The sequence below is a fragment of the Diabrotica undecimpunctata genome, chromosome 3, assembly GCF_040954645.1.
Source record: "Diabrotica undecimpunctata isolate CICGRU chromosome 3, icDiaUnde3, whole genome shotgun sequence".
In the NCBI taxonomy this organism is placed as follows: domain Eukaryota; kingdom Metazoa; phylum Arthropoda; class Insecta; order Coleoptera; family Chrysomelidae; genus Diabrotica; species Diabrotica undecimpunctata.
The window spans coordinates 106,694,155-106,713,724 of record NC_092805.1 but is presented as its reverse complement, the minus strand read 5'-3'; the positions used below and the strand labels follow the sequence as shown (position 1 = coordinate 106,713,724).

General features: G+C 34.5%; 1 long non-coding RNA gene across 1 annotated transcript; it reads right to left on the bottom strand.

The window, feature by feature from the left end:
• Positions 1-5,148: 5,148 nt before the first annotated feature.
• LOC140435997 (uncharacterized) lies at positions 5,149-18,929 on the bottom strand. The gene is made up of 3 exons (XR_011950243.1): positions 18,771-18,929; positions 5,324-5,405; positions 5,149-5,261 (listed from the first exon to the last, which is right to left on the bottom strand). It is a non-coding gene; the product is annotated as an uncharacterized lncRNA (long non-coding RNA).
• Between the last annotated feature and the right edge of the window lie 641 nt (positions 18,930-19,570).

Sequence of the window (19,570 nt, the reverse complement as noted above, 5' to 3'; positions counted from 1 at the left end):
ATTTGTTTTGAATGTTAAATTTATTTCCTATTCTTTTAAGTTTTTTCGATAACCCGTTTAAGTCTGGTATTGTTATTTTTCTTTTATTATTTCTTGTGAATGTTATAGGACCCCTTTAAGTTGTTCTGTTCCATTCGGTCTATTCTTGAAAATTCCTTATTTATAAACAACAAAGAATAATTTTCTAATAAAACAAACTTTAACAAATAAAGGGTCACGGGGAAGAACGATGAATATCCAGAAGTATTTTCTGTAAAATGTAACCAAGTTACATATTCAATAACTACTTAACTATAGTTCAAAAACTAATTGTTTGGTAATATCTCTAGAAGGTGTTCACATGTGTTTCAATATAGTTTGTAGAGTTTATGGTAAGTAAGGGTATTCAAAATGAGCAATTTTGGGTAAAAAACAGGTTTATTTGACTGTCAAATGATGTTTATGAAATTTTACAAACAAAAAATATCCGTTCAATCTTCCTCATCTAGAAGGTAACCAGGTAGACGTCTTCCCTGTTTTTATCAGTGGATTGAGATGTAGGTAATTTAGCATAAAAAGTCCTGGCATCTGGGTTGATCAAAAATCGTTTAATATGTTGCAGGTCGGGGTTCTAATGGGGTAGTGATGCGTCTCAAATAGCCTCTCCTACTCAACAGTCAACCTCACCTTCCCGTTGGTGAACCCTGTTATCACAAACGAGGCTCTGCCGACCGAGTATAGGCGGTATAACCTTATCATCCTGCACGGAGGAAATGTCGTTGCCATCTCCAGGTCCACTACCCCCTGAGGCTTGTCTGGAAGCTACAGTCGGCAGCCCCGGCATCAGACTCGGATGCGGAAGGCCAATAACCTACCCATCCTAAATTTGACCTTATTACTGAAACTTTGGTAGAAACAAACCGGACGGAACACATGTTGACGACCTTGGCATCACCGAAAACACGGACACGATTTGGTTGCTGGAATGTTAAAACTCTGTATGAGATTTCTAAACTAGCTCAAGCAGTAAAAGAGTTAAATAGGTACAAATTAAGCTTTGTCGGTCTATCGGAAGTAAGATGGTTGGGTAATGGTGAACACCATACCCAAACAGGAGAACTCCTATTATACAGTGGTAAAGAAAATGGGAGCCACGAGAGCGGAGTGGGTCTTTTACTCAGCAAACAAGCCAAAAAAAGCCTTATTTCATGGAAACCCATTAATGATAGAATTATGACTGCCAGATTTTATACCAGATACCGTAAGATAACAGTGATTCAATGCTATGCTCCCACAAACACATCTCTCCACGAAGAAAAAGACATTTTCTACGAACAACTAGAACAAACGACCCAACAAGTAAACCAAGGTGACATACTAATAGTGATGGGCGATATGAACGCTAAAGTTGGAGAAGACAATATTAACTTAGAAACCGTAATGGGCAAACATGGCCTAGGAATGATGAATGAAAACGGAGAGCGCTTTACAAATTTTTGTTCCAGTCATAGTTTAGTTATTGGTGGAACGATCTTTCCACATAAAAATATTCACAAGGTAACATGGACTGCACCTGGCCATATAAGAGAAAATCAAATAGACCACATCGCTATATCAAAAAGATGGAGATCATCTCTTCTTGATGTACGTAATAAAAGAGAAGCAGACATCGCAAGTGACCATCATCTCGTAATTGGTACCATTAAAATCAAGATGGCAAAAAACAAAACTACGCGAAACACCAAGAGACCAACATACAATCTAGATAAACTAAAAACGGTCCCAGGAAGACATATGTTTAGAGAGGAACTTCAACTAAAAACAAGAGAACGTGAAATAAACAGCTGGGAAGATTTCGCAGATGTTTTGACAGAAATAGCTGAAGACAAACTGGGTAAAAAAGAGAAAGATAGAAAGGAATGGATATCAGATGAAACATGGAATCTTATCGAGGAAAGAAAACAACGAGAAAAAGATATCCTGCAAGCAAGAACTGTAGAAAGAAGAGCACACCGACAACAGGAATATCAAACAATAAATAAATCAGTTAAAAGAAAAGCAAGAAGAGACAAAAGAAGGTGGGCTGAAGAACTTGCAAAACAAGCAGAAACAGCTGCACAACACAACAGAACTAGGGAGCTTTACCAAATTACTAGACGACTAACACAAAAAGGGTCCAACTGTTCGAACATTGTAAGATCCAAAACAGGCGAATTGCTTACTACAACAGATGGCCAAGTAGAGAGATGGAAAGAGCATTTTCAGGAGATGCTAGGTATTCCCAGAGATAACGCAGACGAAATAGTCGAAAACCCGCAGAATATAGACTTGCATATTTCTTGCGAGGCCCCTTCCAAAACGGAGATAATAGCAGCTATCAAATCTCTGAGAAACAACAAGTCACCGGGAATCGATAACATTGCTGCTGAAATGCTTAAAGCTGATCCGCATCTAACTGCCGAACTTTTGCTCCCCATAATCCGAGAGGTGTGGGAAACAAACCACATTCCAGCGGGCTGGAAAAAAGGTAACATTATCAAGCTTCCAAAAAAAGGCAACCTCACACTGTGCAAAAATTGGAGAGGAATAACCTTGCTTACTGTCATAAATAAAATTTTTGCGACCATCATACTGAAAAGAATAACAAACAAGGTTGAGTTTCGAGCTAATCAAGCAGGCTTTAGGCCAGAATCCTCCTGCATAGACCACATTAATACTGTGAGGGTAATAATGGAACAATCGGTTGAATGGAACACACCCCTATACATGGTTTTTGTTGATTTTGAACGTGCCTTTGATAGCTTGTCTCACGCTGCTCTATGGAAAATTTTAGAGCTAAGAAACATCCCGCAAAAAATAATTTCTATTATAAAGTCACTATATACTGATGCGAAATGCAGCGTGACACACAATGGGATCAACAGTGACGAATTTAACGTACTTACTGGAGTTAGACAGGGATGCGTGCTTTCTCCGTTTCTTTTTAACATAGCTATAGACTATGTTCTCTCCAAACTAGACTCCGACACAAGAGGGATACAATGGACGTTAACCACACGCCTAAGCGATCTAGAATACGCGGACGATATCTGTCTATTAGGTCAAAGGTTCCAAGATCTGGCTTACCAATTGGAAACACTTTCCACTGAAGCCAATAAAATAGGTTTGAAAATCAATATTAGTAAAACCAAGTCCATGAGAATAAATGCAAGGAACAACACGCTATTTACTATCGACAATATGCAGATTGAAAATGTGGAAAACTTTACGTATCTTGGAAGTGTCATAACAGAAAACGGAGGTACAGAAGACGATATTCGTATGAGGATACGAAAAGCTCAACAAGCTTTCAGCACGCTCAACCCTGTTTGGAGATCTGGCGAGTATACTACAAGGACAAAGATCCGAATATTCCGATCAAATGTCATGTCTGTTCTACTCTACGGATGTGAAACCTGGAAAGTGACAAACACCCTCACAGACAAACTGCAGGTCTTTGTTAACAAATGTCTACGAAGAATTGTTCGTATATTCTGGCCTAACACCATCAGAAACGACGATCTGCTACACCTGACCGAACAAAAGAGGGTACAAAATGAAATTAAGTCCAGAAAGTGGGGTTGGATCGGTCACACACTCCGAAAAAATAGTTGCAGTATCGCAAAGACTGCCCTAGAGTGGAATCCCCAAGGGAAAAGAAAAAGAGGTCGCCCAGTACAAACTTGGAGAAGATCCATCATGGACGAGATAAGAGGCCAAGGAAAGTCTTGGAATGAGGTGAAGGCCTTAGCGCAAAATAGAACCCGATGGCGCGTTTTCACTGAAGCTCTATGCTCCACTTAGGAGTTCAAAAACCTTTATATATGTTGCAGGTCACTGAACGTGCACTTAGTACATACCGCAGAGTGTTTCGATAAAAAACTTTTGTGGCATTTCTGTTGTGCGTTGGTGCCAGGTACTTAGTCCAGGCACTGAGTTTTTTTTACAGACATTTCATTTTTTTTACATAAATTTCCAACGCCCTGTACATCGATTTGTAAATATTTCTTATAAGTAGTTTTAAGCAGTGGGTTTATCCATAATGAGTTTTACCCTGAAGGACTGAAAACATTAATAAATACTTTTAAGTGGATAGACAATTGTTTCCTGATATTTGTAGATATATTTTAAAAGCCTTTGTTTTTTGTTTCGCTGGAAAGGCCAAAAGCCGCCAGGTACCTAGTTATTTATATTTAGAAAGTAAGTCACAAAAAACCGTTATCATTTTTAAAGAAATTTGTTTACAAGCGATACTTGGGTTTTTCTGATATCAATTAAGAGGCGCAATATAGAAATTTTCTGATTGGTTATCGAGTTTGGAATGGGAAAAGAGAGTGAATGTTTTGAAAGTTTGGAGTAAAAAAGATTATTATGTGATGGTCATCGGAGAGAAGCAGTTGAAGTTTTGTGTAGTCAATTTAGAAGCAAGTGCCAGTAGTTTAATAATTAGAAGTGATTGGCTGAAAGGTGGAACGAGAGATAGATCCAAGCTGAGAAGTCGAATACCTCCTGGACTCTATAAAGTCCAAGTGAAAGATTGTTAGTATATGAAAGAGAGGAGAGAATTTTGGAGTTTGTTGAACGAGTACTGGTAAAAGAGGCCTGCTCGTGTTTTTGGAGAAAGAGTTTGCTGGTATGCTGAAAGGTGGACATTTAGAACGGAGAAGGCTTTGATTGGTAGCCTAACATAATCAACAAGGGGGAGCTGTTCTGGTCGAAACAAGACATCGTCGTGTGTGAGTTAAAAGGTCAGACAATAATTTTTATGACATAATTTTTTTTGTATGTTTCAAATAAAAGACTCTATACTATCAGAAGAACTTATTTTATCCCGAGAAGGAACAATTAAGAGATACTTGAAGCCACGAGAAAATATAAGTATAACCTAAGCTGATTTAATATTTTTATAAAATGGCACCCTGAGATTGTTTTTTTTTATATGATTTGCGACACTTAGATAATTAATTAAAGTAATTAAATAAATAAAGACTTAAATAAAAAGTAAGAAAAGGCAGATCATAATATATATATATATATATATATATATATATATATATATATATATATATATATATATATATATATATATTATATAATCCCTACAAAATACATTATTGTCAATAAAACTAGTTTTTAGTTTATGAATTTATGACTTTATTTGAATGAATACAATTTTTTGTTCCAAATATGAAGTTTCTTTGTGAGGTTTAACATCTTGTAATTTATCAATCACTTTTTCCCACCTAAAATAATTTTTTTTAAATAAAAATATCAGTATCAAAATTAAAAATACAAAGTTTTTAACCTTTTTTTCCGCCACCTTTTTGAGTGTTGCTGCTGTCTTTTGGAGCTGTTTTGTCATCTTTTGTTCCTGAAACTACTTTTTTCTGAAAAAAAAGGAATTGTACTTTAGTATAAAACAGACCTTAAATATAAAGTGGCAGAAAAATTACGGTCGAAAAGTATAAAAGAACAATTTAAAATCTACTCAATAAAAAAACCCACACAATTAACATTCTTCATTGATTTTATAAAATTACAAAAAGAAGAAAAATATTTTGATAATTAAAAAAAAATTGGACGGGTTAAAGGCAAACACGTAAAATTATTAAAAATCCATTAGAAATTCACAAAAATAATTAGAAATTATACAACGGTAAAACCATATATCAGATTATCTATCAGTGGAAAAGTAAAAGTAAATTAGTACTACAATAAGAACATAGTACTAAGGTTCAATGGTTATAAATGGTGATTTTAACAGGGATACATAGTGTAACATTTTTTTAATTTTAATTCTTTTTTTTTTATTATTTTTATATAAATATACAACTAACTCCATACTTAGAACAAATATAGAAAATGATATAACAATCTTAAAAATAAAAAACTGTAGAAAAAAAGCACGAAACAGATCAGAATGGAGAATAATCCTGGAACAGGCCAAGACCCAAAAAGGGTTGTCGAGCCAGTGATGATGATGATGAAATCCATTCGTTTTCAATTTTTAAACTAAGTCGAGAGGGTGTGACGCAGTTGCATCTTGAGGAATTGAAATTCTATAGAACCTTTTAGACACATTACATTTTCTAACTTACTGACCCTAAATTAGTCACACTATACGTTCTTTTCAAAAACCCTTTCGCTAAATACGAGATCTTAATGAGAAGAAAGTTGCTTAATCGGTAGCTACTAATTTTAGGAATTAGACAGTTTGGCATATGTCACTGGTATTTCTTAGGAGAGCTATGAACACAGCACACTCCCACAAGTGTAATTTATCTGTGAGCTATGAATCTCCTGAAGGAAGGGAAAGCACTTTCGGCGTGGTTCTCTGGGTGAGAACAGCTCTTCTCGAGGTGTTGTGCAATCCTTTTAGTGTATTTATATTTAGAAATATTTGATCGTCGTATAATATCATATATTTCTTCAAGCTAAATACAGATTTATTCTTAAATCATACAATAAATCTCCCGAAATTTGTTATAAAAGTGTAGAGTTAGTAAGTTTTTAAGATGCAAACTACCAACAACTGTAAAGTCGACTTTACACTACATGATTTATCATATGATATCATATGAGATTGGTTATGATTCCTAGTTTCTATGATGTTTTAAAAAATCATGTTTACAGTGAATGATAAGCTGTGACTTATTATTGAAAATCATAAGATTTTATCATGCGGAATAGGTAGCGTCCTATCCTCCTATGACGAGCTATGACAAGCCGCATGACAATGCTTATGACAAAATCATATGACAAATGACACAGTGTAAACATGTAAATTTCACTCTATGACCAAATCATATGACAAACCACATGATAAATCATGTAGTGTAAAGTCGACTTAGTTATATAATTGTGAATGTTACCTGAAAAAACTTTAAGAGTTGCTGCGATCTTTCACAAATTTAAGATCATATCTTTTACCATATGTTGAATTAATATTAAGAACCAGAGTAATCAAAGAAGATTACACGGACTCTATTGTACTCTACTATTTATAGTCATTGTATTTTGATAACCACAGTGTCGAAATTTAATTTATTACACACAGTACCAGTTTTATTTCATCAGTTAAAGCACAAAGAGCGATGGAAAGATCAATGCTCGGGGTGAGACTTATAGACAAAAAAACAAACAAATGGATTAGAAGCAAAACGAAAGTAAAAGACGCAGGAGAACATGCTGCCAAATTAAAATGGAGCTTCACAGGACACAATGCCCGACTGAAGGATAAGAGATGGAACCACGAAATACAACAGTGGAAGCCATGGTTAGGAAAGAGAAGCAGAGGAAGACCACAAATGAGATGGACTGATGATATCAAGAAGATCGGAGGACACAACTGGAAGCAAGTGGGGCAAAATAGAAGACACTGGATTGATTTGGGGGAGGCCTATGTCCAAAGTTGGATTACTTAAGGCTCAAGAAGAAGAAGACCAGTTTTATTCGATAAATAAACTACAGTACCGGTTTGTTTTCTGGTTTTGCTACAAACAGCTTCTTACTTTTGTAGTTATTGAAAATTGTCAGAGTTAAATTAAATTGTTTTAAAATGAAAAAGACAGAAAAGATTTGATTTCACGTTCAAAGCGTCTATGTATCTATTGATACGTATTTCGACTTAATAAGTCTCATCAGAATAGTTATTCATAGCCGTTCTTAACGTGAAAAATAATCTTCTCTGTCTTATAAGGAAGCAACAATAACATGGCTTCGTTATGGACGCAATAGCGACATCTGATAGAAAAAAAAACTATCGTTTTTTGTTTATAACTATAACTATAAAAAACTATTGTTTCGAAACTATCTTACCGATTTTTAAATTGTTTTGTTTAAAGTTTCCCTTAACTAGAGTTACGTCCCGATCCAGTAAAGATTAGATTTTTTTATTTTTTATTTCACTGAATTTTTAGTTAACAGCATATCTCTCTTTACAGATCATCTATTTTGCTTTGCAAATTGTATGTTGAAGGATTATTTATCCGTTTATTGTTTATTTTTATGTATTCAACCAGTTGTTGAACTACAGTGTTTATTGGTTTTTATGTAGGTACCTATATATATTTCAACTGCCTGTTGGAATAAAATGGTTTTGTTTTTAATAACGTATTTTCTTTATTCTACTACCAACAAGTTCCCTAAATAAATATTAAATTAGAACCATTTGATATCTATAGTCTGGCCAAAAAGAAAGATCAGGTAAGTGTGACAACATTTAATCAATAATAGTAACTTTCATATCTTTAATATTTTGGTTTTCAGAACATAGGTTATTTTTTCTTAACTTTCTTCAAGATTTTACCGTATTTATCTTACCTATCTATTTCTCTACCTATCTTATCTTATCTTATCTCTGGTAATTTGTTCTATTGAACCAATTACCAATTCCAAAAAGCTAGTTTCCAACCCACGACTCTAACCATCTAGCTGCCGTCCGTAGTATATCTATTGGTGACCTTTCTAGAAACATCAAAAGAAGGTTACACCATTACACATTGGTATAATAGATATATCAATATCTGACATAAAAATAACATTGATATCTCCTTCTTATGGTGCCCATTCATTACGGATTTTGGAGACTAACATAGCTATTTTGACTTAGTTGACTGCTGCCCTAAAAAGTTCGGTAGTGGTCAAGTGAGGGTTATGAAGCTATGATTTTTTTCTTGCTGGACCTCTTCTTCCATGCACCTTACCTTGAAGTATGGTTCGAACTGGGTCGTATCGTTGTTCATTGCGCATTATATGAACCAAATATTCCAATTTGCGACGTTTTATGGTTGCGAATAGTTCGCGCTCTTTACCAGTTATGTGTAGAACTTCGTCGTTGGTAACTTTGTCTGTCAAGAAAATCTTCAACATGTGTTTATAACACGACATTTCAAACGCTTCGAATCTTTTAAGTGATGCTTCAATCAATGTCCAAGACTACACTCAAAATAGAACAACGAGAAAACTTAGCATTTTAGTAAACGAACTTTATTTCCAATTTTAAACCCAGAGTGTTACAATTATTTTCTTTAATTTGATGAAAGATAATCTTGGCTTCTCGATCCTTATCTTAATTTTTATTCGTGATGCTTCATTTAATGTCCAAGACTACACTCCAAATAGAAAAACGAGAAAACTTAGCATTTCAGTAAACCAACTTTTATTTCCAATTTTAAACCCAGAGTTTGATAATTTTTTTCTTTAATTTGATGAAAGGTAATCTTGCCTTCTCGATCCTTATCTTAATTTTCATCGAATGTGCCCACTATTTATTGAAATTTGAAAACAAATAGCAAAAGTTGGTGATTGAGATATAGGTTGTTGGTTAACTAATAATTGTCCCGATGTTCTCCTATATTTGCTTATACCATGTATTTTATTTTTTGATGTTAAAATCAAACCCAAATCTGCTATTTACTTCTGCTACTCTGGAGACAAGCGTCTGTAGACCTTCTCTGTCTGTCTACAAAAATGACAGTGTCATCAGCGTATCTTATGCTGTTCAATCGTTCTCCATTTATAAGTATTCCCTCGTCTATATTAGTTAGCGGTAGGTTCATAATGTGTTCTGAATATATTGTAACGTAAAAGCACGTAAAAATTTTGACGTACCCCATATAACGGTTGCATCTCTTAGAACGGTGTCCTTTAAGACATATCGACCGGCTTACCGTCTACAGAGCGAGGCTTTTATACAAGCAAGAATAGAGGTGGAATACTGTAGATTATTCTAGAATAATGTATTCGTTATGTAATTGCTTCGCTCTTATGAGTGAGTTAGTTGATAAGAGAATATCGTATTGTTAACTTTAAATAAAGAAAACAATTAATCTGGTTCGGACATGTTAAAAGAATGCCAGAGTACAGATGGCCTAGGAGAGTACTGGAATGGATCCCTCCTGAAAGAAGAAAGAGAGGACGACCACGGAGAAGTTGGCGCAACGATATTGATGAAGCAATGGCGGCAAGAGACTTAGAAGAGGCAACTGCATATGACAGAAAAAGATGGAAATTGGGGGCGGAGAAGCGGCGACAGCCGTAATAAATCCGTTATTATATATAGCTTTAAATAAATAGTTTATATAACTTAGAACCGCTCATTTTATTGTTAACCACGTTACAGTGGTGTTACGGTGTGAGATAATTTATTTTTAATTTAATCGAAATAAAAAGCCTTTATTACTTCGCCTGATTTGTCTGCTATGGGTGCGTATATTTGTATTATGTTGGTTTTGCTGGAATTAAATTCAATTGGATGATAATGATTCTCTTGGATATTGGAACAAAATTCGTAACGTGCTATTTTATTTGTTTATTTAAAGTTATCCGTTTACAATTATCACAAGTATTGATCAAATTTTTTCTTTTTTACATTTAATTTAGCAAGAAAAAGAAAAGCAAATAAGATACGGGTATCAAAAAGATAAATAAAAGACATATAAAAAGTCTAAACGTTCATAAACATAATTCTCTAGAAATGTGTCAACAGTGTATCCGCACAGTAGTTGTTAAAAATTGCTTCCACCGGAGGAACAAATAGCAACATGTAGCAACATTTTTGTTGCCTGTGTTTCTTCTTGTTTGTAAATTTAGGAACTTATTAGCAACAAATGTAAACTTTTTATTTCCACTGACAGAACTTTTTGTTTCCGGTCGTTTCTGATAACTGAGAGAGAGCAACTTAGTGTTTCCACCGCGGTTGGTAAACATGGATCGATGATGAAATAGCTGCAGCAGCGGCGGCCTATATAGTGTTGTCGGTAAAAAAGAAAAAAAGAAAGCACAAATGTTGGGTGAAACCAAGTCTCTGTGATAGAAGTGAATATGGTGGCATGCATCTACTCAATGTATTAAAAAAAGACGATCTATACATAGGAAATAATAAAAATAATGGTAGTGTCAAAAATTTTTTACGAATGTCCAGCACCGATTTTGAATGGTTATTATGTCAAATTGCCCCCAAAATACAGAAAGAAGATACAAATTATAGACAAGCCATTTCACCAATGGAACGACTACTGCTCACACTGCGATTCCTTGCAACAGGCGATTCTTACCATTCCTTGATGTACTTGTTCAAAATTTCGGTATCAGATATTCTTAAGAGATATTCTTTTTAACAAATAATATTTTATCAGTAATTTACATCAAGTCCTGCATCTGACATGGCCAGACGTATCGCATCAGATATAGATGATTCTTGAAGATTTCTACAAGGCTGCTTTTTTTTTGAGAGTGTCGAATTGTTTGTCTCTGTTTGGGGAAGATAGTTAGTTTCATAACAAGAGCTATTTGGGGATGGCATAGGTGTGTGTGTTGTTGAGGCTGGTGATGTTACAGAATCATTGGTACTGGATGAGTAATAGTTCTGGTTATCTGAATAATATCTTGCTGTGTTGTTATTGGCCGAAGGTGTATGCCAACTTTGATAACATGGAAATGGCTGATCGTATTTACCCATAGATGCGTCATACAAAATATTAGAGATCAAATGCTCTACCGTGTTTTTAGCGTTTTCATTTTGAAGATTTTCGATTTTACAAGCAACTAGTTCGCCGAAAATTTGGAACCGATTACGTGGCTTTTTATTTTGTAGCTGCTTCAGCAATACATATGCCTCTTCCTGTCGTTCGTCAGTTTTCACATCAGCTTGTCTTTTCTTCATTGTTTTTGGACTTTTAAAGAGCCTAGGTCCCTGTTTACTTTTTGTAGTGCTGCTTGTGGAAGGCGTTGGAGATCTGGTTCTGTTTTCATTAGGCTTTGTAGGTGTTTCAGTAATAGCAGCAACAGTTTTGTTCAGAGTGTCGACGTCATTGTTCGCCTCTCCAACAATAAAAGAAGAATCAGTTACTGCATCTGCCTCGTCTGCTATATTGGAATCTTGCGATTCAACTTCCCCGCTGTCCGTTGCACTGCTGTCTGACCCATCATCTTCACCCTGAAAATTAAAAATATATTTTTACTTCTTACTCTTTTAATATGAAATACAAATTATATTTAAAGCGAGAGAAGTTTTGATTAAACAAATTTACCGGTTTTTAATTTTTCAGATGCCTCAGAGTAGAGAGGAGTGGCTTATTACGGGACATCAATTCGCTAATCTTTGGAATTTTCCTAAATGTGCCGGGGTTATGGATGGCAAACACATTATGATACAAGCACCAAAACATAGTGGCAGTGAATTTTATAATTATAAGTCCTTCTTCAGTGTGGTGTTATTTATTGTGGCCAACGCAAATTATGAGGTGATGTATCTTAATGTGGGCAGCCAAGGTCGTATATCCGACGGTGGAGTGTTTGACAGTACTCATTTCAAAAAAATGTTATATCAAAACACGCTCAATTTGCCTGAATTAGAACCATTGCCAGGAAGAACAAAAGCTGTTCCGTTTGTTTTTCTAGGAGATGACGCTTTTCCCCTATCACCAAACTTATTGAAACCTTACCCTGGCACTCAAGAGAAAGGTTCCTCAAAACGAATTTTTAATTACCGCTTGTCACGCGCTAGGCGTATTTCTGAGAACGTTTTTGGAATCATGTCTGCTAGGTTCAGGGTATTAAGAAAACCCATGCTACTTGAACCCGACAGAGTGGAATTAGTTGTTGCTGCATGTGTATAACTCCATAATTTTCTGAGAAGCAGTTTACATTCCCGAAAGTCATACTCACCTCCTGGTACCTTTGATTCAGAAGACAAAGATACGGGCGAAAGGATCCCAGGTTCTTGGAGAAACGAAATAAAGAACAATATGTTTGCATCACTGCAAAAACAAGCACGTAATTCAACGTTGGAAGCTAAACAAGCCGAGATGAATTTGCTCAATATTTTATGTCACCCGAAGGAATGGTTCCATGGCAAAATAATTTTTAACTTTGTATAAAAATTACAAATAAAACAAAAAAAATACGTACCTCACTTGTAGTTATTCCTTTTTCAGTACATTTTCTAACTTTGTTCCTGCCCGCAAGAAACAACAAGACTTCATAAGCAAACCATTTTGAAATAAATACGGCGCCGGCTCCCGACTTTTTTAACGTACGATATTTTTTTCTTTCTCTATAGAATTGTGCAATAACATTTTTCATTTTTCTTTTCACTTCTTCTATATTTGAGCCTGTTTTTTCTGCCAATGTTGTCCAAGCATCGTGTTTCGCATTTCTACATTTATACTGGGCGTGCTTTGTATTCCATAAACACTCACAAAGCTTATAGTTTTCGATTAATTCGAGTACTAACTCATTTGTCCACATGAACGGCATTTTTCTATTTTTTCACACGTCCGACCGACTATAAATTATTCCACGTTCGCCGTCGAGCTGCACTAGACAAAAACAAGTCACTACAAGTTGCTGTATCTGTTTCCACTCAGACAACAATATGTTTATGTTGCCTGTTGTTGCCGTATTTCTTTTGAAGTTTACCGCTAAAACTGGAAACCACCAACAATCGCAAACATGCAACATTTGTTGTCGAAACAAGAAGAAACACTTAGGAACTTTGAGGAACTTTGCGAAACATTTTTAAGCAACAAGCAACAGAAACACAAAAGTTCCTTCATGTTCCTCTGGTGGAAACTATACTTTAGTTTTGCTGGAGTAAACAGTGTCCATAAACTTGTTTTGATTTTTTGTATGTTTTTTCGAGCTAAAAGTAAGTTTAAAAAAAAAATGTTTTTTTGTACTGAAGTAGTTGGTGTCCGCATATTTTTGTAAAAATTTATACATATTAGGTTTAAAATCTCTAGTTTTAGAAAATGCAACCTCTTAGACGAGGAGCTTATAATAAATTTTTCATAATTGCAAGTCGGCCGTCTGTATGGGGTATATTCGGCATTCGGCGGATTGTGCCTCGCAGTATAATGAAGTAATATTTTTAGTTATTGTCTTAATACTTTTTGTATTGCAGATATTTAGAACTTACAAAAATGGGACAAATCGAGCAAATATAAGTGAGCAGCTCATGAAAGATGCTCTACAAATATATTTCCGGTAATAGTATATTCAAAAGAGAAGCAGCCGGACCTTTCAATTTAAAAAAACAAAACTTTGCAATCGCGTATAAAAAAATATTAAGAACAATGACAGCTAAAGAGTTTTTACAAAACTGTGATGATGACGAGAGCGAAAATATAGCAGATTAGTGTGTTCTTGTGTTTAATTTTTTTTAGGTAGGCTTGTTATAATAATTTTACTTTTTTATTAATATAAATAAATATATATTATTATTTTGGGAAAGTACGCCCCAAGAAGTGTATTTTCTTCCTTACAAGAAGACATGTTGGTGAGTTACATAAAGCAGTGTTCTAATATGAATTTTGGCTTAACCTACGAACAAATAAGATCAATGGTGTTTGCCTATGTGAAGGTTTTACCAAACTGCAAATATCCAGGGAGCTGGAATATAAACAAAAAGGCAGGAAGGGACTAGCTACTTGGCTTTATGAAAAGACACTCAGTGTTACAAAAATATAATTTTAGCCCTGATAGAATCTTTAACTTGAATAAAACAGGTGTAACAACAGTCCTCCCCCTCCAAAGATCATATCACCAAAGGGTGAGAAGCAAATAAGTCTAGTGTCGTCGGTCGAAACAGGCGAACTAGTAACAGTTGGCGGGATTCCAAGCGCCATTACATATTTCCTAGAGTAAGAAATATCAAAGATTATCTATCTGAGGCATCGTGTTTAAGTGCTGCATATGGGGAAATAAGACTGGGTGGATAAATAAAGATTAAAACCCTGGAGCATGTTGTCCAGCACACAAAATGCAGCACAGAAAATAAAATATTGTTGCTTCTGGACAACCACGAATCACACACTAGCCTGGATCCGATACTTTATGCACGAGATTATGGAATAGTTGTGCTTTCGTTTCCTCTGCATACATCTCATAAACTCCAATTACTTGATGTTGGAGTTTAAGGGACTTTTAAGAGTAAATGCTCAGTTGCCTTTGATGAGTGGATGATAAATAATCTAGGAAAAACTGCTTGTGTTAAAAATATCCCAAAAATTACAAAACAACCATTTTTAGATGCATTTTCGCTTAGAAATATTATCAGCTCATTTGAAAAACCCTAAACTTTCAGTGATGCAACTATGGTCTATAATGATGAACTAAAATGTCAACATAACTTAAATCAAGATGCAGAGTTTAACATAAATAATCAGCCATCTAGGTACTTCAAAAGGTGTCGACGCAGTTCTTGATTACTCTGTAGAGGATTAGAAAGAAAAGTTAAAGCAAATCAAGAAAAATCTAGAATTTACACAGAAACTCCCGAAAAACAGAGATTAGAAGAAATAGAAAATGAGAAAAAGTTAAAAGAAAAAGTTCAATCAGAAAAAGAAGGCAGTAAGAAGCCAAAAAAGTTTAACCAATATTGAACCATCAAGGTAAGCCGAAATTCAGAAAATTAAAAAAAGGTCTTTGATGATAGCTCCAGCAGTGAGTCGAAGGCTAGATTCGGATAACAATAAAAGTTTTGAGTCTTTTAAATCCGGCGAAGAATTTATACAAGACAGTTTCATATTAGCTAAATTTCCACTGAAAACAGCAGCGGTTTTTTATGTTGGAAATGTAGTGGAGAAAATAGTCGATTCTGAATATTATGTCACTTATTTGAGACTCAGGGGAAATTCTAATAAAAGTAATTACTGTTAAGTAAACATCTTTATTAGCTATTAATGTTTTTTAGTTATGGTATTCTTCTTATTTTTTTTTATATTTTGTCTGTTTAAAACCATGTTTTTTAATGTTTCCTAAAGGCGAGCCCTCCACTTTCGATTTGTAGTCGCTCAATTGTGTAGAGGCAAAGATGTGTTCATTGTTTCAAATTAAAGTCAATCCATTTGCGACTAAATAATCACAGCTATTAAGAAAACGCAACCTGTCTTATTTTTACCGCGGCGCGATAGTAGCCTACCACAATGAATAATATGATGGACAAGCATAGATATGCATCCACTTACGATTGTTTAGTCGCGATTTTGAAGACAGCTAAGCCTGGTGTGTCTTCAAGAATATTTAATTTTCATTTTTTTTTTTTAATATAAGACAACGAGGAATTAGCTGGAAATGTAGGGGGAATTTTGAGTACTATTGATTCTGATGTTAAGTACTATTGCTTTTGACAAAATAGCGATCACACAAGTAGTTTCGATGTCATCCATTGAAAACCTGATTTAAACTTAAGCAATTTATAAATGACAGACTCATATGCGCAAGTAAGGATAGGAAGCAGAACATCGATGTCATTTGGATAAATTCAGGACTTAGACAGGGGGACCCCTTGTCACCGTTGCTGTTGAATTTTGCTTTAGAATAAGCAAAAAGTAAAATATCATCTGAGCTGACAGGAGGATTTGCTGATCAAGGATCAAAACTGTTGCTGGCCTTTGTTGATGATATAGATGCAGTCACGCATTCTACAAGAGACGTGAGAGAGGTGTTTTCACAGCTCGACGAGGAAACAGGTAGTCTGGATCTCCGAGTAAATGAAGAAAAGACGAAATGCATGGTAGTAACCTAAAATCAAAGACCAAGAGTTAGGCAGAACATCAGTATTAATGATCACAACTTCGAAGTAATAAAGGAGTTTAAATACCTGGGGGCGATAATCACAGCGGACAACCACATAGAAAAAGAGGTCTCCTCAAGGATAGCTGCGGGAAATAGAGCATTATACTCCCTTTCAACATTATTAAGATCGAATCTGCTAAAGAAAAAATCTAAATCAACACTGTACAAGTCGATTATTTGCCCAATTATTACATATGACAGTGAAACATGGACTCTCAACCAGCGGGAAATCAATAAGCTTCTATTATTTGAAAGAAAGGTTCTCAGAATAATATTTGACCCTCAAAGAGATGAATTCACAGGGGATTGGAGAAGACGCCGCAATGCTGAATTGGTGGCTCTGTATGGAACTGAAAACATAGTTAGACATATCAAGGCAAACCGAATAAGATGGGCAGTTCACGTGGTACGATCAGAGGATGACAGAGTGTTAAAGACAGTGTTTTTTGAAGGACCAGATGGTAGAAGATCAGTAGGCCGACCGAGAAAAAGATGGAAGGATAATGTTAAAAGCCGATTTATCTAGAATTGGGGTACAACAATGGGAAATAGAAGCGCAAGATCGTAGAGGATGGAGGGCGATAGTGGATGCGGCGAACACTCACCATAAGTTGTAAAGCCAGTGAAGAAGATTTATAAATCGCAGTGGAGATACTCTCTAGATTTTCTACGACAGCGATTTTTTGTCGCCAAGACTAAAAATCGCAAGTGGATGACTAGTCTAAATAAACAGTTTACCTTGTATCATAGGCATTTGTACGTGCAATAAAACATTGCGGCCCAATATGCCTTGGTCTGGCTGATTGTATCCCCACTGGATGTAGAATGGGCCACAGTGTAATATATTTTTTGATTATTTATAAACAAAAAACTAAAAAACATTCAACAAAATTGTTTTACTGGTTAAATGGGCAAATAGTACAAATTTTACTTTTTGTTTTTAAGTCTGAGAAAATGTAACGTTTTGTAGATTTTTACCTAAAAACAATGTAGATCTTTGGGCTATAAAACAAAAACAAGTACAAAGAAGATATGTAATTCATCTGAATCATCCTAAACAAACCAAACAAAAATATAACGAGAAAACGTATAAATTTCAAAATGGCGGGACAACACAATGCATGAAAGGGTAAAAATAAATGGACGTTAAGAAATATGTAAGCAGGGTTTACCAAAAGAAGGAAAAAAATTAAGGGGATATTAAAAAGTCTAGCAAAATACCAATCATTATTGTACTGGAGTAGCAGATCTATTAGTAGGCATCGCTTGAATCGCGGTGAGAACGCTTCCTATGTTTCATGAATAACTACGTAGTAAAGAACAAAATAATACGAATGCTCATAAAAGATAATAAAAAAATAAAAAACTAACACTTAGAAAAAAAATGAAGATCGGGGAGAGCTCAAAGCAACGGCAATGTTTGAAATTAACGAAGGGGTTAAAAATGGAAATCCTTTAACATATTTGAAGGTTGGTAGAACTCATACTAGATACTTAATATTATAATAGATAAACAAAATGAAAATTAGTTTAGAAGAGGCTATTAAATGTTTGTCTATAGTAAAGAAGAAAAACACAAAAACGCATAAAATTGTTATTGGTAGATACCTATAGCCTGAAAATATTGGAGTAAACTAATGTTCGATGGGAAAGTAATAAACGTAGTGTGAGAAAGAATAAAAAATAAGAAATCTATAATTAAAATGAGATTAGATGTTAGAGATACCAATATTTAAGCAGTTATAATATATATCAGATTCTACTACCGTTAGGTAGCATACAAATAATGACAGATAAATAATCATGTGACAATACGAGTTTAAAAAAAATTGTAAGACCTAAAATTGTGTGTACGCCTAAAATCATCTAAATACATTAAGCACATGATGAATAAAAATATGACGATTAGTAGAGATAAATTGATGAAAATACTGTTATAATTAAACTATTTATTCTACATATGATCACCGATTATTACTATAAAAATTGGGTGAACGTATGGAATAATTATAAGCAAGTTTGCACCAGAATAAAAAAGAAAAAAAAAACGACGAGAAAAAGTTTCATAAACTGAAACGCAATATACAATGTAATGGATGATTGAAATTTTAGTAATGAGAATGGAATTCCCAAACTTTTGCATGAATATACCAAAGTAAATAATTACTCACATCAGTAGTTGTGGGTGCTGCAGAACCACCTTTACCACTTTTCCCTTCCTTCTTACCCTTGACCATTTTCGAAAATTTTAATTTGATTCAATGACAACTTTTTGATTTTTAAAATGACGTAATCTAAAACTAAATTTAAACAAATGCTCGCATGACATTTTCCTCTTAACGACCGTATCATTCGAAAATTTGTCGAGAGGGTCTCTGTCGAGTTTATATGGTGTGACAGCCAGTTCAGAGGTATTTTCATTTATACATACGTTATAAATATGATATACTCTGTTCACTGAACCCAGTTTCAACTGTGCAGTTAATTTAGCAATTAATTTCTTGCAACATTGATTAAATTTTTACTTCGAACCAAGCATACGTCTCGTAGTCAATATTACTTAAAAGTAAAAAATATTCACATACGGTTTATTAACAAAACAAAAATGCATCAATTAAAAAAAAGCGGTTATAGATTAGTTTTTATAAATAGAAAGTTTTTAATAAAGTTTTTTTTTTCAATTAGGGAAGTCTGCAGCTGTAAGTCTTTTCAGTTATTAATAAGGTGCATGATATAAGGTGTGGTAGGAATTTTTGTATTGTATGTTTCTGACAATGACTCTGACTGTCAAAATATTTCCAAGCTTAACGAACCGACTATAATATTATCACATTTATTTTTTGGGTACACAATTTGATTTTGTGAACTGTAATAGGGTCAGTCGGGGCAACTGGAAACGATTTTTGCAGACTTTGCTTTAAAATTATCTAGAAAAAGTGTAAATGAAAATTTTCAGTTCTCCTGTAAATGG